Source organism: Capsicum annuum, chromosome 8, assembly GCF_002878395.1.
Source record: "Capsicum annuum cultivar UCD-10X-F1 chromosome 8, UCD10Xv1.1, whole genome shotgun sequence".
In the NCBI taxonomy this organism is placed as follows: Eukaryota; Viridiplantae; Streptophyta; class Magnoliopsida; order Solanales; family Solanaceae; genus Capsicum; species Capsicum annuum.
The window spans coordinates 103,159,607-103,187,184 of NC_061118.1; positions in this window are offsets into that span (position 1 = coordinate 103,159,607).

Genomic DNA, 27,578 nt, shown 5'->3' on the forward strand with positions numbered 1-27,578 from the left:
GCTCACAGCTCCAGGTATTCTATTCACCCGGGTACAACTAAGATCCATATAGATTTGAGAAAGCATTATTGGTGCAGTGTTATTAAGAGAGATGTAATGGACTTTGTAGATCATTGCCTATGTTGTTAGCAGGTGAAGGATGAGCATTAGTGACTTGGTGAATTGATTCAGATAATGTCCATTCTCAAGTAAAAATGGTAGTGGATTACCATGGAGTTTGTTGGTGGCTTTCCTTATACTTTCGATAGTTTTAATGGTATTTGGTTCATTGTGAATTGGTTGAACAAGTCAGCATATTTCATTCCAATTCATATGTCCTTAATCTTGAGAGGTTGGCTAATATCTATGTTAGTAATATAGTCTATTTGCATAGTTTTTCTATATCTATCACTTCAAATTGGGCTTCAGTTTTCACTTCTATTTTTTAGAGAGATTTTCCAGATGAGTTTGGTGAATATTAAAATAGGATTCCATCCTCATATCGATGGGCAGTTAGAGCAGAATACTTAGGTTCTTGAGTTTATGCTTCGAGCCTGTGTTATGGATTTTAGAGGTCAATAGGGGCAACACTTAGCCTTGGCAGAGTTCGCATATAATTATAGTTACAATTCAAGTATTCAAATAATGCTTTTTGAGGCATGGTAGGTGAAGTTGTTCTCAGATTAGTTGGTTTGATTATTTTTAGATTAGACCTCGTTGTACTAACTTGCTTTAGGAGTCGTTGGAAAGAGTCAGTGTGATATAGGATAGTTTTAAAAGCAACTCCTAGTAGGCAAAAGGCTTATACAGACCATAGGCTTTATGCATTGAGGTTTGGAGTTGGTGATCGGGTATTCTTTCGAGTATCTCCCATGAAGGGTCTTATGAGGTTTGGGAGAAAGAAAGGCTCAACCCCAGATATATTTGACCTTTGAGATTATTCGTACAATTGGTATGGTGGTTTATGAGTTAGCTTTACCCCCTGATTTTGCTGCTGTCCATCAAGTTTTCTACATTTTTATGTTGTGGCGATACATGCTTGACCCATATAATTTTCTTAGATGGGACTTAATTTAGTTGGATAAGAAGTTGACCTTCATGAAGAAGCCTCTGCACATTTTGGTTAGTGAAGTTAGGTGGTTGTGCACTAGAGAGATTCTAGTAGTTAAAGTTCAGTGGAGGTACCGCCTAGTAGAGGAGGTTACTTGGGATATCAAGAGTGAGAAACGGACCTAGTATCCTCACTTGTTTGAGGCTTTAGGAACCACCTAATCCTTTACTTTTGCGGATAAAAGTTCTTTTATTAATGGCTATTGTAATGATCCTCCAGGTTATTTTCTGTATTTCAGCTTATTTTGTTTGCATAGAGCTTTTCCATAGCTTCCCTAAGTCATTTATGACTTGCTGGAATTGACAGCTCACTAACTAGGCATTTCATTTGGTTTTTAGAATCAATTCTCTATATTGAAGCCTTTGTTGGTTCAAATTGGCTATCGGAAAAAAACATTAGTCAAATGACCACGTATGCTAATTTTGATAGGTGTAGTTGCTCCAAAATGTTAATTTTAGGCTAGGTGGACCTTTATTTTGTGTCCCAAAGTTTCTAGACTCATTTCCATCTATAATCCTGAAGTTATGAAAAATGAAAAGTCGGTATGGGACCCAATTTTTGCTGAAACAACCCCAGATGGAAATCTTAACTACACCATTGAGTTTTTAACATTGAATTTGATAGCGTAGCATAGTTAATTTATGTATACAAGATTCGAAATGGATCTCAATGGGCTGGAGGAGACATGGAAAATTCCAAGTCTTAGTTGGTGCTGGTGGTCGCGTACACGACTAGCCGATAGCTTAAGCGACCTGGTATTCTCCACTGGTATCACTTAACCAAGTCTTTGATCACAATGCAAGAGCCTCTTAAGTGACACTAGTGTAGACTATACAAAATATGATAAGACGGTAAGTATTGTTTTAGCAACACTTCATCGCCTAAGAGAACATCGCTCAAGCGACACCCATTTACCTGGGAAGGGTATAACAACTCCAATTATCCCAATTTTCACCATTTTTCATTCATTCCTTAGAATATTGAACCCTAAAAAGTGGGAAACTTTGAAGAATTATTTGTGGGTGATTATGGAGCTTTGGTGAAGTTAATTTGCTTGTTTCTTCTTGGAATTAGTAGTAATCTTCTATCAATTTCTTTGTTTAACTCTCCATCTTTTTCTAAAATCCCTAGAATCTTTGTTCTTAATTATAACACCATTACATCTCGGAATTCACCCATTTTAGGGTAAACGTTCCTTTATGATAAAGGGATGTTGTGCTTGTTTTGAAAGTATGGTTCCATAAACTGGCCCCACATGGGGTTTTAATGTAATGTTGGACCCGATGCACAATAGTTATGGGTATCATTGTTCTTGTTTTGATAAGTAAATTGTTAATTTTACAGCATGACACCTTGTGAAAGCTTCTCTGGAGGGGAAATTGGTGGTTTAGCAAATTTTTTGAGCTTTTCTTCAGCATCCAAGTAGGTAGGTTTACCGTCCTCATAGATTGAGTTAATTCACAGAATAATAAATATATTATACTAGATATGGGATATTATTTAGGTATTGTAAACATAATTGGCATGATTATTCTTTTTTGGACTGTATAGGCTATTTTTGAATCATAATTCAGGTGAAAATGACCTAGTTGCTCATATTTTAGGTGAAATAGACTTAGTTACTTGCGTTTTTGTAAGGATTTCTATATTAGGGTTAATTATGGCTTATTTAATATCTAAAATAAACTTAGATGCCTTAGCACAGTCATGAATTGAATTTTCCTATAAATGGATGCTGGGGATTCAAACGGTCTCGCCAGACCACCTTAGGCCTAGAATTGTGTTAGATTTTGAAGACCTTTATACACATATTGGGATATTATAAATGTTATTTTGGGACTTGAGGATGTTAAATACTTAATGATATGCCAATTCAGTTATTAGGAGTTGGTGTTAATTTCAAGCAAATCTGATGTGTCATTGCGATGATTTAGTGATATGGCCTATAGATATGATTTATTGGCATAGTTCAATTAATATGGTCTAGTTATTATATGAGTTTTGGTTTGAGTATAGCAATTTATGATGATATTGATTATATGAGTTCCATTTCAAGTCTGACAATTAATGATGATATTAATTCTATGAGTTTCAATTCAAGTTAAGTAAATGATGTTATGATACTATTGGGGATTCCATGATGATGATAATATGAGTTTCGAATTGAGTCTGGCATTGAGAAGTGGTTATGATATGATACGATATGGATTGGTTGATAGTTATAGCTGATATTCAGTGAAGTTATGGTTCTCTAGTGATTTATTTTCCTTTGATGTACCCTTTGGGCTTAAGGGGGCGCATTGGATTATTTACTTTTCTACATTTAATTGCTTATGGGGGCAAATTTAGCAGTTATACTTGTGTGATCTTTACACTATACTTATGCACAACGATGTTGGATCTTATTTTCGTCTTTTCCTTTTTTCCTTCACTTAGTTTATTTTATCATGTATATTATTGTATTTATATAATGATTTAGCTCAGTCGGCCCATGATTCCTACTAAGTACTCGTGGTTTTGGTACTCCTACTACACTTCTGCACCTCTTTTGTGTAGATCCGAGTACTAGTTGTTATAGTTGTATGACGCTCATGTTTCATTTATTTTGGGGATTTGGAGAGCTCTTGGAGTCGGAGTTCCCTTTTTCCCTATATTATCCATATCTAGTCTTTCATTTTCCTAGTTGAATCATATTTGATAGTTTCAATACTTATGTTTCACTTGTAGTAGCTTTGTACCAACATTTCTATGTCTTAAAATGATTATTGATCTTTTATCTATCATTTAAACAATTATTATTATTCGAACTTTTAGGCCATTTTCCATACAGTTAGCCCATTGCATGCAACTCTAGGCTATAGTTTGGCTTACCTACTAGTGGGACAAAGTAGTTGCCATCTTGACTCATATATAGGATCATGGTAACCAGTGCCCCCTTACCAAACACTAAGTAGGAGCCGTGGTGTAGGGCACCAGTTACTAGATCTTAGGGTAGCATTTTTGTGCTAAGAAATATAATCTAATGTGCAAAAAATATTGTAGTCCTACTATCCGCAACTAAGCCCACAAAGGCTAACACAAGTCTTGGCCTAAGTGGGTTGGATGATCCCACTTCTAATCCTCAATCTCAATATTTAGGCAAACTACATCCCAAAATAGTCTAAGTTATCTAGTTCAACTTTTAGAATCAAGTAAGCCACAGCAAATCCTAAAATAGGAAATTCGTCGAGAAACATAGACAATTATTTCATCCCCTCCCCCAAGATACGGTTTCAAGATCACTAGACTAGCCCAACCAAGGTTAATCACACTAACCATGATTCCAACAATAGAACCACATCCCAAACCTAGCATCATAACATTTAAATACTAAAAACTAATTCAATCTAGGGAGAAGTCTATAGGATTCTAAAAGGGTCATAATCATACTACCTTAGGGGTCCAAAAGCTTCTTCTAATCCTCAAAAATAAATAATCAAGTCCAACTGTACTCATAATCAACCTTAACATTCATATTCACACGGAATATATAACACACATCATCATCGAAGAAGAGTAGGTATAAGTCTGCCTCAAGGGCCAACCGCAAAACCTCAAATCGTTCACCATACACCTATCTTCATTTCACAATCAAAAAAATGTCATCACACTATCAAAATTATAATCTATGCATCAAAAATGTGTCATAATTGTCAAAACACGACCTATAGGGTCCTTAAATATCCCTACCAGCTTTGGAGATTCAGTAATTTCCATCTAGGGGTCTCTATTGCTTTAGCTCAATCTCCATACTATTTAGTTTTTCATAAAATCTACTTAAAAGCCCAAAACAAGTTCAGAAGCCTTTGGACCTAAACAAAGGGTTCACCTAGCCTAAAATTAATGTTTTAGACGCAATCGGAAAGTCGCATTTTCAATCCAAGGTCGTTTTGACCAAATGTTAGGTCCCACACCTATATTTCTATTTTCCACCTTTCTGTCCAATAGGTCAAAATGAGCTCAGATGCATTGGGACCTAAACCATGGGTTTACCTAGACTAAACTCGATATTTTGGTTCTGTTGGTGCAGTCAAAATTTGCATCCAAAATTGTTTCACTAAAGTTTTGCTCGGTGTCTATTTAGAACCAGTGAAGACTTTAATACAGGGAATTGGTTCTAAAAACCAAACGAACTTCCCAATAACTAAACCATTGGCACCACCAAGTAATAAATGACTTGGGATGATATGGAGAAGTTCAAATAGCGAAGATAAATAGAAATATAAAAAATTGCCAAAAGGGTTATTACACTGCATTAGTGACCAAGTTGACACAAAAATGATAAAGTTCTAATGGCCAACAAATATTAGAAATCCTTTCAAGAATTGAAGGATAAATTGACTTCAACATCAGTTCTAACTTTGCTAGATGGGTTAGACAGATTTGTTGTGTATTGTGATGCCTCCAAAAATTCTTTAGGTTGTGTGTCAGTGTAGAATGGAAAGGTAATCTTTTTCCTCAAGACAACTTAAGGATCATGAGTAGAATTACCCAACTCATGATTTGGAGATAGCAATTGTAGTATTTTCCTTGAAAATTTGGAGACATTATTTATATAGTGGCATAATGATATTTTCACCAAACAAAAGAATTTTCTATATATATTCATGCAAAAGGAGTTAAATATTTATTGGAGAAGATGGATAGAGTTGTTAAAAATTATAACATGAATGTGCTCTACCATCTGGTTAAGGTGAATGTAGTAGTGGATGCCTTGAATAGGTTATCTATGGGTTGAGTAGCCTATATTGAAGAGGTTAAGGAGTTATCCAAAGACATTTATAGATTAGCTCAATTTTGAGTATGTTTGCTTGTCCTTAATGATCTTGGTTTACATGTTCATGACATTTTAGTGTCATTCTTAGAGGTTGAAAAGAAAGAGAAACAACATAATGACCTATACTTAGCTTGTTAATGGATACAATTCATTAGAAAAATGTTGAGGTTTTCTCTGAAAGGGGATATGGTGTCCTCTGCTATTAGGGTCGATTATGTATTCCTAGTGTTGATGGGTTGAGAGAAAGGATATTATTGAAAGCTCAGAATTCTAAGTATTCGATTCACCATGGTAATATAAGATATATTGTGACCTGCAAGAAGTTTATTAGTGTAATTGAATAAAGAGGGACATAGTATCGTTTATGGCTAAGTGTACCAATTGTCAGAAACTGAATATGGATCATCAAAGACTAGGGTGTACACTTCAAGATATTGGAATCCCTTTATAGAAGTGGGAGTTAATGAATGTGGATTTTATTTTCTGACATCTTTATACTAGACATTAGTATGATTTGATTTGGGTCATCATGGATTGCACGTCCAAGTCAGCCTATTTCTTACCAATTTAAACCTCAGATAATGTTGAAGATTTTTCTAACTTTTTTCTCCATGAATTAGTAAGGATCTATGGGATTCACTTATCAATCCCCTCAGGCCGAGCTACTCCATTTACATCTCAGTGCTGGTAATCTTTTCAGAGAGTCATTGGTACAAAGGTGAAGCTTAGTACCATTTTCAACCATTAGGTAAATGGTCAAGATCAATGATCTATCAATACTCTACAGGATATGATAAAAGTATACATGATTTATTTTGAGGGAATTTAGGATGATCATCTTGCTTTGATCGAGTTTGCTTACTATAAAAGTTACCATACTAGTTGCAGATAGCTCCATTCGAAGACTTGTATGGGCGTAGGTGTAGATCACCAATTGGTTTGTTTGAATCGTATGAAACATCCTTAGTTAAGACATTTTCAATCCTTCAATCTATGGAGAAGGTTCAAATGATTCTTGAGAGGTTAAAAACCATTCAAAGTCATCAAGAATTTTATGAAAATGTGAGAAGTGGAGAACTAAAGTTTGAGGTGGGTGATAAGGTTTGGAATAAAAGGAAAGTTGAGGGCCAAATATATTGGTACTTATGAATCATCAATAGTGTAGTGAGATAAGGGCATGCAACACCAGCTGGCTTTCATGATAAGGGCGTGCCATACCTTTGGCTTGGTGAGATAAGGGTGTGCCATGCCCAAGTGTGATGCGACACTAATTTTTAGTTTTTATGTCAGTTTTGTGAGGTAGTTTTGGTCTTCTACCTCCTAAATAATTTCATAACAATGCTAAATAATCTTCCATACTCTTACAAGTTTCCAATTTATGTTTTCTCTAAGAAAATCACCAAGTCCAAGTCTGTGGGGTTTGTAAAAGGATAACCTTTAATCCTTGTGCCTAAAAGTTGTTATTTTTCATTAATTTTCAGAAATTGATGACTAGGGTTTATACCCATTTTTCATTCTTTGAAATTATGATATCCACATGTGACTTAAAGTTCATTTAGTACAAGAAGTAATATTTACTCATGTTTAATCTATATGGTTGATGTTGTGAGTTGAGTTTGAGTATTTTTATATAAAGTTTCATGAGTTGGTAAATGGACATGACTTTCAACATGATTTAGTCAATTTATAAGTCAAAGTATGTGATTTTATCATGATTCTCTCAGTTTACAAAAGTTTCAATTTACTACTTCAGATTACAGATTGTTACAAAATGACATAGATTTCAGTTTTGAACATATGATCTCTGATATGATATGAAATTCACATAGTTATTCATGAGTATGATTTAGTAAAAGAAGCATGATTATTTTATTGATTTATGTATCCATATGTATAATTAAGGGTTAATTTCATATATATGAGCACTAGTATATATTTTGGGGGTTGTATTTAGCACCTAGGGGAATATAGGTTCAGCGCATTTTATTTTTTAGAAACTATGTGCCACCATAGGTATAAGGGGCCTCACTACATAATTTCTCTATTGACCAAATGTGCTCAATTTAGTGATCACTCCAATTCAGGTTCTGTACTGATGGCCTAGTATAGAATAGCCCTCCTCAAAGGGGGTCAAACGTTTGAATCTATGCTAGCTCACATAGCTTATGCTAGTTATAAGAATCTCCCATATAAAATATAACTTTAGGAAATAAGTGTAGTGACTCACAAAACTCATCATATTATGCTTTATTATTCATGCTTTATAGTATTTCAGACTTTTGTATTATTCATCATTATGGGGAATCTATCCACACTTATCATGCATGTTTTCAATGATAACTATTATTATTTTTACTTGTTGCACTCACCCCCATATACTAAGTGCATTCCAACTGTATTGACCTTATATATGTTAGTATGGAAATATTATTTCATAATGTAGGTTCAAATGTATTTCCTCAGCAGTACAATTAACCATGATCACCATATTCTACATCCCATTGGTTTGTGAGTCCTCAGGATTCGAGGTCCAATTCTATGATTACTTTTTGATGTTCAACTTTCTTTTAGCTAAGACTTTAAGTTTTCAATTTAGGTCATCTAGGGTATGTCCCAATATCTCCTCAATTCTAGTTAGAGGTTTGTCAAGACTAGTTAGACGATGTGTTTCTTTTAGTTCCTCTTAAGATTCTATTGATTTTCTGTTTAGAATGCTTCATTGAAATTGCTCATTGAACCCAATTTATCACCTTTTAATTTTTTCTCGTGTTTTAACATTAGTTTGTCAATCTTCAGTGCTATGTAGATATCATGAGTTAACTCGAGGCTTCTTGTAGTCCTATGCACCATGAGATATCCAAGGGGTATCCTTGGGTTGTTAAATTGGGGTTTAACCCTACTTTAAGAAAAATTGATGAAAAGTGATAAGAATGTGAATAAGCTCAGCACATAACAATCCTAAGGTGTTAGAATACATTAATGGGGCTATAATTATAACTAAATATGCTAAATTGAGTAGTGATCATAAAGCTAAAATGATAAAGAACTCCTAAAGTAATTAGATATGATAAATTATGATTAAAATAAATAATTTCTTATCCCTGGTTGTTAAAGGTTATAAAGTACTGAAATGTGTCTATATGTGGTAGTTTCATAGATAAAGAATGAGTTGAACAAGACTGAAAGGGGAAAAGTCAGGCTTAAATATGATTTAAAGCAAAGTATTTGAGGCTCATTTTTATTTTAACATATAAGATTACGTTTTAGCATGGTTTTTATTTTAAGGACTGCATTGCACTTTTATTGTATTATGACAAGTTATTGAGGTGATGGGATTATACCACACTGGTACAATATGATTTGTATGATAATGTGTAGGGGTACCATATCAGTACAATATGATATGATATGATAACGGGTAAGGTACGATGATGGTATGTTATCATGAAATGAGGAAGATGTACAGGGTAAGAGATGATGCTTACATCTTGCATTAATGCACTCATTCACAAAAATTACGTGTCATTTGATGAATATATGTGATGATGAATGAAAATGATTAAGTATGAATGCCTATAAAGTAAAATTGTGAGTTTAATAATATGATGATTTATGATGCGTTGTTTGATTGATATCATTGATTATGAATCTTTTTATGATCGTTTTTATACTTGTTTGACTTGTTTACTTGTACATTGTTAAGTCACTCAACCTATGATGCTTACAAATACATGTTTATATAATTATTCTACTTGTGCTGTTATTTTTTATGAATATAGAACATATTCCAATTGTTGATGCACGAATTAGGCTCTAGATAGTTATTCAGTCTTTATTTTGAGGGTTAGCGCCATGTCCGAGCAACATTCAGATCTTGTATGATGTTATGTCCTTTGATCCGAAACTAAGGAAATTTCCTCTTTATTTTTGTCCTGATAATCATATTTTTCTTAGAGTAAGTAGTTTTTTATACGTACTTGTATTGTGACCTAAGGTCATAGAAAATGTAGCAAATAGAGGTTTCTGCAGTCTATTCATCTTATAGATGGCAATATTGTTGAATAAAATATTATTTTAATGAAAACCCTTTTCAATGATTTAATACATAGATATTTGTATGAGAGAGTAACAGTTAAGTATGTAAGGGTGAGATTAGTATGGTTCTCTAACCATATGGTAGGGTGGGTGCCAATCATTACCATTTAGGTAAAGATAGGTATCATCTATAGGGAACGAGCTCAGTTCATATATCTGTACTGGTGTTGTATCTGATCCCAATATCAATCTATGTCGAAATAACATCTACTGCAATATCAATCTAAACTACTGTGTGATCCAATCTTAATATCATTCTATGTCAGAATGATCCACTTCCAATATCAATCTGTACTAGTATGGTACCTGATCCCAATATCACAATGCATGAATGTCATGATAAAATATCAACCATGATGAAATTCAGTGCAACAATTATGTAAGTACTCACCTTTCTAAAATTTATTCAAAATCAAGTTCATCATTCTAGGTAAATGCACAAATATTCACTAACACATGAAATTCCAAGTATCCCGAAAGTTTGAGACACATATTTTATAATGTAGTACTTATCAGAACATATTCATTAGTTAAATCCAATCATGAATCAAAAACATGTATGAAAACCAGTAAACAAAGTATCTATTTTTGGGGAGCAACTTCCACCAAATTTAATATCTACACACTAATTCAATATACCTATCTCATTTACTAATCTAAACCTTTTTTATTCCTATCAAACCAATAAATTTTTTTACTAAGTAGTAACCATTGCACTTATGTCATCTCTAATTTCAAGACACCATTTTATTAGTTGATTATCCAACCACTAATCTCTATTAAACCTACATATGTAGCTTCTTTCATACACCATAATAGATCTTACTTCCTATAACTTAACCAAACTTTATTTTATGTTCATAATTTATGACACAGTATTCTAATATCACGGTCAATTCTCCTAACTATATTTCAACAAGAAATATCTCGTATTCGAAAAACATAAAACATAAAATTCACCATTTTTAATGTAGACATGATTCAAAGATTACAAACTCACTTAATTCTACTATAGCTACCCCTATTAAGGTATTAAATTTGTAAATCAATGACAACGTCATACAAATAAGTATAAGCATCTAGTGGGGAATCTACACAAAAGCATAAAAACTACCAATTACATCTTTATTACATAAATTCCATGTTTCATCCATCAAAATTTTGTGCCTGTTAGCCTAGACATGAATTATTTCATCAAAACTATAGTTATTACACATAACTAACCAAATCTATTGCATATTAAATGATATCCTACCTCGAGTGAAGATCATAGAACAAACAAGCTACACCATGGTAGCTCTTTCCTTTCTTCATGCCTCCATTAGTCTAATCATTTGGAAATCAAACAATTACAGGAGTAATTGATAAATTACTTTTTGTATAACTACTTTAGGAATTTTACCCACTAATTCTATCCTTAATTATAGTCTAAAACATTACCCCAAGGATCAATTATCCATTAACTAGTACTATCAGACTTAACCATCACTACTTATGAAGTTTTCAAGTTAAAGATCCCTACATTATTGAATTCTAGGTACTCAAATATTATACGTCATGTTTTAGAATAACTAATTTATGCTAGAAATCATTAATAACAATCTAGAAGTAATTCTAGGAGATATTACCCCAACCCATAGGTTTTACCTAAAATCTCATGAACTTAGAGATCTAATCATCTATTTTTTTGCCATTAAAGATCATTCTAATGATTCTAAGATATTATTGGATAAAAGACAAAGAAGGTGACGGAACTACATACCTGTTATAACCCAAACCACGGCATGGCCATGACAGGTATCTTAAGTTTAGCAAGGACTAGAGACCAACCCCTGCACATAACAAAACAAAACACAATACCCTCAATATCTTATGAATTTTGATCATATAAAAATATAGCATAGGATAAGATCTAGGCATTTAAGATGTGTCTATAATTGATAATCGGCCAAAACAACCAGCCGACGTCTCCCAAGTCCATAGTAATCCAAAAAGTTATAAACAAAATAAAAATCAATAAAGTGTCAGGACATGCCCCTGACCCTGGAAATAAAAATGATAAAAACAAAGTTAATGATAAAGTAAACTCAATGACCAAGTTTTAGGAGGATGGAATCTCACCACTTCACCCCAATGAACTATCGAACTGAGTTGTTCCACCTAACATAATGTAGGAAAAATAGAAATCTCTCCAGTGTCTGTATCGCACGGGGATACAACATCCGGAGAAAGTTCGTGGGGTAAACACCAGCATAAAAATTAGGGATAGGGTACCAAATAATGGCACGTCTAACCATTTTAAATAACATATGAGCCACATCATAATAAATATATAATTATAATGACAAGATAGGGAACAAGGATTAGCATGCACTTTAAAGCTTTAGTTTGTATTATGTAGATCAAATTTCATAACAAAAGAAAGAACCCACGGGCTATATGGCCTCTCTCTTCCCCATCTAGATGGGCCCTAGTGAGTGTAGACGTAAAAAATATAGGATTTACGTATGCACATGGGGGACTATAACTTCTCGACATACCAAGGTGACTGAAGGACCCAATCATGTAATATTATGTGGGGGATTCGAACCTCCCAATCATGTGATAATATTAAGGGGGATACAAACAAACCGATCTTATGGATCCCCACGTGGGTAATTGCGGTGTTAAGTATTAGTCCCTCGGGACCTCCACTTTCATAACACAGCTACACAACCCTTATAAATCCAAATTAAAACATTTAACACACATTCCTATTCATTGAACCATGATACATATTTAGGCATGCCCTGTTGGTATCGTCATACCAATTACACTTGCAAGGTAATATCAACATGCCAAAATAATTATCATCATTTGAGAAATTCACAACCTTCTTCGTTAAATTATGGTTAGCTTAGGGAATTACACACCCCCATAATGTTAAATTCTAAATCATTATGATTTATTAATTTTTCACGTTATGCAATAGTTCAAGAGCGGTTCAATGTGTACACTTTTTATATTAGAAACAAATTTCACAATAGGAGCTAAGGTCGTTACCAATTCAACTATAAATATTCATAAGAATTAGGCAAAGTCAAAATCCCCTAGTTTATTCACAATACCTATGCATTAAATTGGTTTCAAAGCCAACATTTAATATAACCAATGTATATACCAACATGAAACATCACATAAATAATGATAATTCAAAACCCTCAACCCATGTTTAAAACCCAACATCTAAACCATATGAATAACACTTTAAAACACATGATATTAACAAAATAACAATCGAGGAAAAGTAACATGCTTGAAATACACAAGATTATGGGAAAAATTCAACCCTTAAAGCTCTATTTGACCCACTTCTTGTAAATCATAATTATGGATGCTTGAGAGACTTGAGAGAGATAAAAGAATATTTACAGTGTGTTATCAATGAACATAGGATCCTAATTATATTTAGAGGTCATGCATTATTTTTGGGATAAGAGGAAAATATCAAGAATACCCCCTATTAAAAGCTAGAAAATAAATTGCCAGTCATTACAGGTCTTATATTATTCATCACAACTCATTATGAATTGTCTCCATGTGTCATTATCAAGAAAGTGTCACTAGAAACACGCATTATTGACCTTATGACTTATGTACTGATGTGTGGTGATTTTGCCACTCATTTGCACTCAACTTTTGTGTACACTACCATATTTTGTATTAATAAATAAGACATAATCATGATTTAATGCTCTAATATCCATATTTTGCGAGCATAGAGTTGGTGTAATGGAAAGATATCGATTAAAGATAAAAGAGATCAAGTGGAAGCAAAAAAGAGTAGCTGAAGACCTAGAGCAGTCAACTGCCCCAGTTAATGCAATCGAGGGACAAAGGATGTGGTTGCAGGAATTCAAAATTGTCAATAGAATGTGATCATGAAAACATACTACGGTCTCATTGGACATTGTCTCGAATAACCTAATGCGATCACGGCTAAGCGGGAATATTGCCCCAGGGTATTTTTATAATTTCACTTGACCGAATCCAAAACCTTATATGGGAAAAAACCTTTTCCTCTTTGGGTATTTCTTATCTCATAGATATTTTTGAATTTGAAAAAATTATCCTAATTAGGAAAAATTGTAACTAATTCTGGACACTTGAATTCTTAGTGTTTTATGAAGAATAGATGCTTTGGATAATCCTTATGGTATATCTTTTTCTACTTTCTTCATGAGTAGATAAGTAATTTAGTCTTGGGATTATGTTGAACTTAAGTGTATTTGGGTATGGGTGTTGATGTGTTTACATGATTTCTAGTTGTTGAGTATGGATTTTACCATTGCTTGAGTTTAATTGTTAGAATTTTGTAGGGGAAAACCCCAAATCTCCAAATGGTTTTAATAGGTGAAAACCCTAAGCTCTAGCAAACCTTCATCATCCTTGAAAGAGGGATAAAGGTAAACCCTCGAAAACCCATAGAGTCCGTGTAAAAGGGCTATAGGGGGACAAGATAATAGTGGACAATTAAGTATGTGGTTTACTACCTTTTTCAATCTTAGAAATAAGTGTAAACAGAGTGTAAGTTTTGTCATAGGCATCTTGATAGAAATAAGGATTCCCAATTGAGGTATGAGGGGCTATGAATGGCACACTTGTTAGGTGCTCAAAAGATCCAATGAGTGAAATCTCTTAGGTTTAGTTGAAAAACTAGGTGCAAAGACTTTTTACCCAGCCTATCTCTCACTCAATAACTTGATATCATGATAACCCATCTCTAACCTACACACTTTGTACCTTTAGGAAGACACAATCCCAAGATTCTCCCCAAACCTTTTTTTAAACCGAAAGTGTCATTATAGCTGATTATAACTCAAAAGTTGATACAAACCAAATCCCCCAACTTTTATGATATGTTGTGTTTTCTTGCATTCCAGGTATCCTTTTAATAATTAGAGAACCCATAGGACTTGAAATTTATATTTTACTCCTTGTAGATTTGACCCCAATATGAGTTGGGATATTGACAATGACAACTTTACTACTTAAACATGGTAGTAATTTGAGCGTTATCAAAATGGCGTTGTTATCGGGGTGTGGAATATATATTTTACTTGTGTGGTGTGATTTTTATTTGGTTATACTTGGGTGGTGTTATTACTTTCTTAATTTTTTTTATTTTTATAGGTGATCGTAGTGTTAACTCAATAATAAGTGACAACGCTAGTAATATGGAGCCCTTTATTGTTCCTTTAGATGATGAGGGACAACTCAATAATGTGGGCCAAATAGGTGAATTCTATATCCCACCAACTAATGGTAACTAAGTTTTCCATGAAACTAGTTTTATGTTACACATGTTACAAATAAATGGGTTATATGGTTGTCAAGCATATGAGGACCCCAATGTTCACTTGAATAATATTGTGGAGGTGTGTTCACCTTTCAATATCACACATATCACTTAAAAGACTTTTTATCTTCACCTTTTCCCATTTTCTTAGATGGGAGAGGTGGAATTGTGGCTTCATTCACTCTCACCCAGTTCAATCACTACTTAGGAAGAGCTTACCATGGCTTTTCTTGATCGATACTTTCCACCATAAAAAATGCTCTAAATACGGGATGAGATCATAAATTTTTGGTAATTGAGCAGGGAACCATTGTCTGAAGCATGGAAAAGATTCAATGGAAAATTACTAAAATTTCCAAACCACGATGTCCTAGAGAAGATGCTTCTCCAAATCTTTTACTGGGTCCTTAATCTGCTTAACAAAACTGTGGCGGACAACGCGGTGGGAGGTTCCCTAGTGAGGATGCACAACCATATGGTAATTCAATTGTTGGGAGAGATGATGAAGAAAAATTGGGAATGGCATACTCGAGATACTAATGTTCCCAAAAGTTCTCCTTCTATTTTCGTGGTTGAAAAAGAACAAAGAAAATAGGATGAGGAAAGAGAGGAGATCATAGAAAAGATAATGGCCTAACTTGAGCTCCTGACAAAGAACATTAGGGTTGCACCTACGAAAGGATTAAATGACTTAGCATCTAAGGGCTACAAAGTTGATGAGGAGGCTAAGAAGTTGGATGAGGAGATACAGTATTTAGCAAACTATTCGGGGGCTCCCACCCCGCCTATCAAAGGCATAGTGGAAATCAAGGTTTGATGGACCCTGAGTATGATAGGGATTGGAGGGATAGAGATTGTTATGATTACTACTATGTGCCCCCTTTGATCAAACTAAGAACAAAGAATCAAGCTCCATTGACTAAAAAAAGTTCAAGACCGCGGATGTGTTGGCCCAAATTTTGAATAGGTGAAAGGTACGAACAAGATGTTTCTGAACTGAAAGCTAACTTATCTCAACTTTTCAAACCATGGTGGCCCACTTTACCTCCATCAAGCAATTAGAGAGCCGAATTGGGCAAATTACCATGCAATTAAATGCTAGTCCTAGAGGTGGACTCCCTAGTGACACGATTGCTAATACAAATAATGATGCTCAAGTCCTAGCAATTGTCACTAGAAGTGGGAAAAAACTTGATAAGCTCTTGAAAGGGGACTTGAGTGGGATGAAGCCTATGGCGAAAAAAGAGAGGTGTTACTTCCAAATCAAGAAGAAGATGATGAGAAAAATGATGAACAAATGGTTGAGGTTAAAAAGGCATAAAGTAAAACAAGGCCTACAATCAAAGTTACTCCCCCATTCCCTCAATGATTGCAAAGAAAAAAGGAGGGTGACAAGCTTAAATATTTATGGCCATGGTGACACCATTGAAGTGATGAAGAAATTGATATAAAAAAATAATCTTGTCGAAGGTGACACCATTGAAGTAACCCATTGTTATAGTCATATCATAGATAGTACAATTATAAAAAAAAAATGATCTAGGATCTTTCGCAATAACTTGTACTATTGGAATTCATGTGTTTGCAAAAGCTATATGCGTCCTTGGTTCAAGAATTAAGCTATGCCCTTTTTCATCTATAATAAGATTGGTTTGAACACTACTTTCTTGATATCTATGCGACTCTTAATGGAGAATCGATCTATAAAAAGGACGGTGGGTATTTCATTTGATGTCCTAGTCAAATTAGAAAAATTTATACTACCGATGGTCTTTGTGGTGTTGGACTGTGAAATGGACTATGCGGTGCCCATCATCCTTGGTTGACCATTTTTAACCACCGGAAGGGACATTGTTGACTTAGAAATAGGGGACATAAAGTTTAGGGTGAAAAATGATGAATTCACATTCAAGGTTTGTAAGACAAAAAAGCAATCCACGGATCTTTAAGTTTTGGCTGTGGTAGATGTTGAGATTTAGAAGGTTAAATAAGTGGAATTGAGGACCCTCCTTAATACTGAAGAAAAGGAAGACGTCGTGCCATGACATTAACAAAGGCGATGTATGGGGGGAAACCAACCAATAACACGAGAGTGGCTCTATCCTTTGTTTATGATGTTGTAGCTTAGATTTTTGTTTTGGTATTTCAATACGCAATTAATTTGTGGCACTATAGAGTGCATTGAATGGGCTTAAAAAGGAGGAAAGTATGAAATTTGTTTATTGAAAACTGAACAGGAGAAAAACTGTCAAATTGTGAAATAATTTGAAAAAGGGTAAATAAGGGAGCAGAAATGCTCTAAGTTATCGTGATTGTGGGACCTTGGTCGCTATACCTATAATCCATATGCCCGTGATCATGGTTACTTAACCGCGACCGTGGTTGCTTTAACTATATGATAAGTTTCATCCCCCATTTACCTCACAATCCCTTTTCAAATCTTACTCTCTAATTGGACCAAATTTTGGCCAAGTTTGCAAGCTCTCCAACATCATCCTTGCATCCCTCTTTCATCACAAATCCAGTAGATTCATTGAATTCATTCTTTGATTTTTAAAAATAGGCCAAATAATGTATATTGTATAAAGGGCATAGGCCTTCGATTTTCATGTATCCATGTTTTCATACATGGTACTTGTGTAGTGTTTTGCTACTAGAATATGATGTGTATATGAGTGGGGAAATCTTGAGTACCCAAACATATGTACAAAAAAGAGACAAATGAAGTGTGCACACCAATTGTTTGATATATTTCCTGAATGATGTTTTCAATAAGGATTTTTGCTTTCGAAGGGCATAATCGAGCAACTAGCAGCCTTGTTCATTGGTCTTGGTGTTAATCCATTTTTTAGAACATGCTAGTGGTCTAAAAATTTAGGAAATTTTGAACCTAGAAAGCTAGTATAAAATCAACCTCAATTATTGCGGTTGTGGCAATACGAACGTGATCATGGCCTATGATTATGGTAACCGAGGATAGTTTCTTACCATGTCAAAAATGCTGCATTTCCAGTTTTTAGCCAAACACCACAAAATTCCTATCCAATTAAATTTGGTGAACAATGTGGCATATTTTTTGTTTAAAGTTGTCATTGATTAATGTCATGTGTACCTAGCGCCTTTAGGACTATTTCATGTACAAGTATGATCAGATCCAATTCATGGCACTCGAGTACCACACTCACTATATTAGTGATCTTTTAAGGACAAAGCTTCTCCTAAAGAGAGGGATTTTCTTGAACAATATACCGGAAAAGATTTCGATATTTTATGAAAAGCTTGAGGCCACAAGGTGGTGGTGGTTTGCCCCAAATCCATGTAATGCAAATTAGGAATGAGTGCATGAATTCTACACTAACATTTGCGAAGTTTCTTTCTTGGATCCATCCAACATGAATATAAATATCCACGTGCAAAGAAAATCAAAGATGTTTATGGGCTCCGTATGCAGACACAAGTGAGTTCAAAGAAAAAAAGAATATGCTATAGATACTTGTGTGCGCCCTGGCCTCGATCTACCCCTTGAGGATTTGAGGGGAGGGCGCACCTGGAAAAGGCAAGAAGCGAAAGATCGACTTAGGGAAGTAGACATATATTGAGCCTAATTTTCATAGGCTTTCCACCACCGTTCCTCTTGAGGATATTGGAGTTTATATTGATGCTATCAAAGAGCTTGTGTCTAATCACACCTGAGATTGGGAGAGCCCGCCACCACTCATAATTCATATGTGACATGGTTAGATTATGAGAAGTCAATAAAGGACCAAAAAAAGTAGGAAGCTACCATTGATAGGCTTGAGAAATCCTACTCATCTATGGTGGAATCATATCGAGATCTCTGGATTACATATGAAAAAATGGTCATAAGAGAGAAGAAGATAAATAAGTTTTATAACAAGATATGGAAGGTGTGAAGGGCCAATGAAAGGTCCTAAAACCCTAATATCGACTTTCTTTCTCTTGGGTGGAGAGTGATGATGAAGCCCCGACTGATTGGTCTGATCTTGAGGAGAATGATGATGATGCAGAGTCTGAGAGTGAAAGCATCCCTTGATGCGATTTCAGGGTTCACCCTTATCTCCTTTACCCTTAATTATTTATGAAGTGGGGACACTACTACCTTTTAAATTGGGGGTGCCTGTCTCTGGTTTTATTTAAATTGGGCCTGTATTAGTGATATTTCTGCATAATTTTTTGCTCTTTTAGATTATTCTTATTTTTATTTGGGTTTTAATATTCAGGCACTCTGATGGAGCCCATATTTACTTGGATTAGTTACTTTGTTCCTAGATTGCTGTTTTATTTAATTTTGGTAACTTGACGAGCTTTTTCTTGTGATAGACTGAGTGATGAAATTCTTAAGGCGAAATCATCGTGATTGGGTTTTAGTCATAGATATAGGGAAAGTTTAAAGACCCATGGCATCAAAGTCACAAATATAAGGAAAGTCTGAGTACCTGTGGCATTGTTGATTTGGGATTGCATCCATACCCATTGACAAAGTTTGAGTAACCATATGGGTGGGTAGCCGATATTAAAGCCTAAATGTGAGACAAAAGCTTGGGTTGTTTCCATGATTAGAAAATTATGCATTGTGCGAATGGAAAGAAAATACCCCTCTCCGTCCAAAAATTTTTCAAAACTCAAGGGAATGGACGTGAGCAACTTTGTAAGAAAACTTCTTCTCTTTCTATGACTCTAAAAATTGACTAAGGAAAATTATTTATCTCAACCACGAGGAGCAATTGAACCCCCTCGACAAGATTTCCATGCCATGTGTGGGAGCATATTTGTCTATATCTCATGTGTACTTGTATGATACAAGTACTATCATGATTGTGGACCAATACGTAAAGACTTGAGCTCGGGTAGCTTCCCAACCAATGGAATAAGCTTTGAAGTTTAGAGAACAAGACCCAACACTCCAAATCTATCTAATATGCACACTCCAAGGCCTCCCTTTTGTCTTGGCTCATTAAGGGCATTCTAGTTATTTTGTATTAAGTTGAAACCTAGGCTACAAATAGAACATTTTAGATAATTTTGTCATAACTTAGAGGATATTTTGAGAGCTCTTTGGGAGTGTTCATACAAGTGTGGATATCTCTTTTGACAAGTGTGGAATCACTTGTGTTGGTTGCTTGTTTTGAAACGTTGATTTCTTGGGGATTCCGTTATCTTGAGGTCACCGTAAGAACTTGATTTTATTTGTATGAATTATTGGGTCTTAATGTTAAATATCCACTTTAGTTCATAGTGTTTGGGCATTGTGTGTCAAGTTATCTATCATTCTATCTTATTATTGTTGTTGTGTTCATTCTCGGTTTTGGGTATCCAAACCCGAGACCTTTTTGTGTCATTTTTGTTCTTGTTATTGTGTTGTAATACTAGTTTGTGGCTCGCTTATTATAGGTGTTGAACACATTAGAATCTTGTTGTTATCGTTCTTGTATTGTTATTTTGTAGTGAATCCGAGATGGGTCACCAAAGGGAGTCCTTGGTTCTTCAAATCATGGACTATTTTGGTGTGTCTTAGTGTCTTCCTTGCCGATTTTGTATCATTGTAACATCTATAACTTGCTCCACTAGTCTTTCAAGGCTAAATTTTTATAGTATTTGGTTGACAAAATGATCCTAGGACATCCTAGTGACATTGGAAACCCACTTTAGCCTAAAACTCCTACCAAAGCATTGTTATAATCCTTAGTCATCCACTTTTAACATTTGGACTTTTCTTTGAGAAAGAAATTGCATGTCGTGACCCTTATATTATTACTCTCTTTAAGCTTATCCTCCTTGAACTTAAGAATGTAATTCGAGGCTAAAAGCCTAAGTTGGGGTGGTGAAAGTTGAAAGAGATGTCATTGGGCCACAAAGTCATAAAAAAGTGCCGACATACTTAAGAAAAATGTAAAATTATTTGAAGAAATAAAGGATCCAATAAAGGAAAGAAATGCATGAATTATGCACAAAAAAAGTGAAAGATAAGGAAAGAATTGGAAATAAAGTGTGAAAACCAAGAAACACAATGTATGCCCAATAGTGAAAGAAACGTAGTCCAATATAAAATTTAAAAATAGTGTATTGTAGAAGTTCAAGGAGGGTTTAGCCCTATTTCCATAAATGGATATCCTAACCTACCCTAAACATACATTACAAGCTCAAAAATTCCTTTGTGATTACGAATCAAAAGTGATCATTGTAGTGGCAATTGAAAATAGAGGCAAGCTTATGGCTTGGTACTTGTTAGCATTGAGAGTTCTTGAGAGAGAGTGTTTGCACTTAAATTCCTTATTGCAAGGTTGATAGCTAGGTGTGTGAAATCTTTTTTCTTGTGAGGAGGCTTGTGATAACAATGAGACAAGATGAAGTATAATGTGGTTAAGGTCAAAAAGTGAGTCATTTATAGAGTATTAGTAGTTGTCACATGGTTGCTCCTTAAAGTCTATTGCATCCTTCGATATTCCATTTTCTATTGAGGGGTGTATTCAAAATCATTTTGCGCATGTGTGAAGAGATTATTGTTATAATAATCAAGTTAGAGTGATCATGATCATTGTGTAAAAGAAAGTGGGCATACATATGACATTGTCTCATGATAAGGGTGGTTTTTCTAGAAGATAAGCAAGGTTTTAAGTTGGGGTGTTGATAAGTGGTGGTTTTACCACTCATTTTCCCTTAACTTTTGTGCACACTACCAAGTTTTGTATAAATAAATAATACATAAATGTGATTTAATGCACTAATATCCACATTTTGCAGGCATAGAGTTAGTGAGATTGAAAGATGTGGATTGAAGCTAAAAGAGATCAAGTGGAACAAAGAAGAGCAGCTGAAGACCTGGAGCAGCCATCAACCCTAGTTACCAAGATTGGGGGACAAAGGTTGTGGTTGCAATAAGTCAAGATGTTCAATAGAACGCGATCACAAAACCATACCATGGTCGTATTTTCCGCAGTCGCGATAACCTCATGCGATTAAGGCTAAGCGGGAATTTTACCTTATGTAGTTTTGTAATTTTACTTGGATGAATCCTAAACCTTATATAGAAAAAAACCCTTTATTCTTTGGGTATTGGTCACCTCATAGATATTTTTCAATTTGAAACAAGAACCCTAATTGGGAAAGATTGTAACTAATTTTTAAGACTTGAATTATTAGTGTTTTGTAAATAATAGATGCTTTGGATAATTCTTATGATATATGTTTCTCTAATTTTTTCATGAGTATCTAAATAATTTAGTCTTGGGATTATGTTTAACTAAAGTGTATTTGGATGTGGGTGTTGATGTGTTCACATAATTTCTAGTTGTTGAGTATGGATTTCACCATTACTTGAGTTTAATAGTTGGAATTTTGTGGGTGAAAACCACAAAAATCAAAATGGGTTTGATGGGTGAAAACCCCAAGCTCTAGAAAATCATCATCATCCTTGAAAGAGGGATGATGTTAAACCCATGGAAACCCATAGCATCCTTTTAAAAAGGCTATAGGGGGGCAGGGCAATGGTGGACAATTAAGTATCTAGTTTACTAGCTTTTGCAATCTTAGAAATAAGTGTAGATGGAGTGTAAGTCATGTCATAGGCATCTTCTTAGAAAAAAGGATGCCCAATTGAGGTATTGGTTGACTATGAATGGCACACTAGTTAGGTGCTCGAAAGAGCCAATTGGTGAAATCATTGAGGTTTATTTTTAAAACTATCCGCAAATACTTTTAACCTAGCCTATCTCACACTCAACAACTACATATCATGATGAACCATCTCTTACCTACACACTTTATACCTTTAGGAAGACATAATCCCAAGATTCTCCCCAAACTTGATTTTTTTTAAAAAAAGTGTCGTTATAGCTTGTTATAACTTAAAAGTGGATACCAACCAAATCCCCCCCCCCTCTTATGATATGTTGCGTCTGCTTGCATTCCGGGTATTCTTTTAGTAATTAGAGCACCCATAGGACTTAAAATTTGCATTTCACTCCTTGTGGATTCGATTCCTACGCGAATTGGGATATTGTCAACGACCTCCTTACCCATTATACATAGGAGTAAGTTGAGTATTATTATATACCATGGCTTTAAATGGGATCCTATGACTCGTAGGGTCTAGTCGTACTTAACCGAAAAACTATTTGGCTATACATTGGACGTCCTATGATTTGCGCACAACAACCCATAATAAGTCCTCATGACTTGTAGTGAGACACTCGGACTCAAAGAAGAAGACTTAACCAAACACACTAGTTACATTATGATTTGGGTCCGATGACTCTTCAAGACTCCATATGACTCATAGAGTAAGTAGTACTCAGGACAGTAAGGATAAAATTTAAAATATTTTCAAGGGCCAAAAATCAAGGGTGTTACATTCTCCCCCCTAAGAATTATTTTTCATCGAATGATGGGTTAAGGCATATGTTAGCATGATTTAAAACTTAAACACTACCATACTTACCTTTAACAATGAGAGAAAACTAAGATATTCAGATCACACCCACATACCTTAAGCATAATTTTCCAAAATAAGGAATAGGAATGGATACTTGAACTTCATGTCCTCGTAGACTTCCCAAGTAGCTTCCTCAAACATTTGGTTCATCAAAAGAACGTTTACAAAATCCACATCCTTCGTCTGCAACCGACGGACTTGCCAATCCAAGATCTCCACTGGGATTTCCTCATAAGACAAGGAATTTAAAATGCCCACACCTTCCAAAGGAATAACCAACGAAGGATCCCCCATGCACTTCCTCAACATCGAGACATAGAAGACCGGATGAATAGAGCTCAAGTTAAAAGGCAACTCCAATTCTTACACAACATTGCCAACCTTTCACAAACCAAATATGGACAACCATAATAGGGACTGAGATTCCCCTTCATCCTAAGCCAAATCACGTGCATCATGGGAGACACCATAAAGAACACCCAGTCAAAAACATCAACCTCTAAAACCCTTCCACTCACATTTGCATAGGAATTTTGGCGTCTTTGGGTGGTCTTAAACCTATCATGAATCACCGTCACCTTCTCCATGTCTTGGTGAACAAAATCCCATACAAATAACCTATTTTTGACAACCTCAAAAAACCCAAAAGGAGACCTATACCTACTTCCATACAAATCCTCAAGGTAGGATTAAATACCTACCTTACTTCTTATAATAAGAGGTTGCAGCTTACGAGGGAGAAGCTGGACATCAAACAGACAAGGCTTACAGCGAACCCCATGAATCAGTAATTAATTATAAAGGAGAAAACCTTAACTCATGAACTTCATCAATAGAGTTTAGTGGAAGAAAAAGTGTTGAGGCAGATATCAATAGCAACATGGATTAGAAATTGAGATGCTAACGCAAAGTACTTCCATGATCAATGCAGAATTAGAACTAGCAGGAACAATATTTCATCCATATATGATGACCAGGGGAACAAAATCACTTACCCTAATCTTATAGAGAAGGAATTCATTGGGTTGTTCTCTAGTATTATGGGGACAAATGCTACTGAACTCCCATGCCCCAACTGCACAGTGATAACGAATGGTCCATGCCTAACATAATCTCAAAAATTAGAAGTCATCCAAGAGGTCACTGACCAAGATATTATGCATCCTCTGAAGAGTATGCCAGGGGAAAAAGTACCTGGAGTGCATGGCTTTCCTATAGAATTCTTCACTAGTCAATGGGCTACTATTAAAGGTGATGTTTTCCAAGATGTAAGGGAATTCTTTCACTCTGGTAAAATATTGAGATCCATTAGTTATACAACAGTCACTGTAATACAAAAGTGTGACAATCCTACAAAAATGAAAGACTATTGACCTATTTCCTATTTAACAAATTCTATATGTTGATAACAATGATCCTTACAAACAAGATCGAAAGAGTAATAAGTACTATTATTGGCCTACACAATCTATTTTTATTGAAGGAAGGAGTATTATTAACAACATTTTATTCAGTCCTAAACTGTTTAAGTGGTAAACCAGGAAAGAGCTCTCTCAAAGATGTGTCTTAAAATTAGATCTAAACAAAACATATGACTCAATAGAAGGGTGTTTCCTCTTGAGCATGATAAAAGAACTAGGATTTCCTCAAAAGTTTATTGATTGGATCATGGTGTGTATTAGCTCAGTCTGTTATTCTTTAGTGGTAAATGGTGGGTTAACTAAATGTTTTCCAGGCAAAAAAGGCATAAGGAAAGGTGACCCCATGTCACCTTACCTTTTTGTATTTGCAATGCGGTACCTAAATAGGGAGCTACGTATTTGTCCCGACCCGAACCAGGGCCTGGCCATGACGAGCATTTTGAACCATAGAGGCTTGAAACACCCCAATCTATCTGGTAATCATGCACCTAATTCATATGATTAATGTAATGCCGAAGAAACATAATAATTCGGAAACATGGTCATAAATATGAAAAGAAACCATAATGGGAGATAAGGTTCCCTCAACATCAATTAACCTCTAAACAACTGTCTGCGAAAATCTCTAATAAATGACTGAGTCAAGTAACCGTATATAAACTGGGACAAGGCTGCCAGTAGACCCAAAAACTGAATATAAGATAAAAGGACAACAGGACATAAGACCTTCCGAAACATAGAAGGCTCACCACTTGTCTCTGCAACTCTGTCTGAATGATCTACTAATTCTCTTGACCCCTAGACTGGGCCTCTGAACCTTAGAGGTTGGAGGGGGGAGGGAGTCAGCACCAAAGTAAGCATGTAGAGATATCAAAACAAAACATAATATTTTTACAAAATATAGTTAAGAGCCATTATAAAGCAATTTCGTATCAAACCATTAGAAAACACATGGGTGTAATGCAATAGTTTCTCAACAATAATAAAATGTAACTGAGCAAGGTGGAATATCCTGCATAATTTACACCAAATGTCTAACCTCGGTTGCCACTGAAATTAGAGTATAAGTGAGGGAGAGACACATAAGACTACGAATCATGGTGTCTCGACCCAATGGTAGTGCCCAAGATCACTTAGCCCCGGGCTCCTACCTATAATCCCAATTTGGGAATGACATGAAGTCAAGTACACAAGATCAATTAGCTTGGTACCAAAATTCCATGTCGGCAAACACGTTTTCCAATGATGAGCCCTTACTCTCAAACGCCTTCTTCAGACATCCACCTTTCACATGTAAAATCAATGCATTCAAATTTCATCTGATTCAATCACATATCATGTTCTGTAGGGTATCGTCATACCCGACTTGCAAGTCCTCAATTTCACTTCCACATATGCATAACCATGTAAATACCAAGGTGCTTCATCATTTATAAGTGGTGAACAATATTTATTTCAAAGTCATGCTCTTTTTTGTTGATCACAATGTGATATGGGGTATCAAGACATTATCATGAGAATTTGAAAGCAATTTATCAATCATTTTTGTCAAACTTCCATGGAAAATCTCAAATCACATATACATGGTTTCAACCATTGAAGTATATAGGCAAACAATTCCCATGTCACAAAGAAAGATGACTTAGAAATCATATTGAAAGCAAGTTATTAGCATTAAATTGAAAACCCCTATTTAAAAGCACGCATGTTCATAAAAACTACACCCATGAGATTTTTGGATAACCCCAAGTACCTCTATTTCCAAGGATAATAGATGTTTCTTGAAGATTTCAGACTGGTGATTCCAAATGTGTAATTATCTTTCAAAACCTACGGTCGAATCTTAAACTATTTGGGTTTTTATTTTGAAACCCTAAAGAAAATCTTTGAGCACTTTTGATGAATGAAGTTGTAGTTTGGGGTCCTTGTAACTGAATTTCGTGTTTTAGGGCAAAGTAAGGGTGGAAAAGGACAACTTTGTCCCCAAAACGGAGTGTTTAAGTCTCTAGAATTCTTTACATAGGCGCTGCCCATCCCAATGACTATGTTCACATAGGCGCCGCCCATCCCGTTGAATATGCTCACAAAGGCGCTGCCTAGGCTATCGCCTATGTTTACATAGGCGCCGCCTAGGCTATTGCCTTTGCTTTCTAGTGGCCATGGGCGATTGGTTAGGCGATGCATATCACTTTGAAAGGCCATAACTTCTTGCTCGGGTGTCGGATTTTAGCCAAATTGGTATCGTTGGAAAGCTAACTCGAATACCTATCATTTGACACATAGTAAACTTCCTAATTTGACATATACAGAGAGTTATGCTCGATGGAAGCTGACACACTTTACAACGTCCACTAAAACTTAGTCAA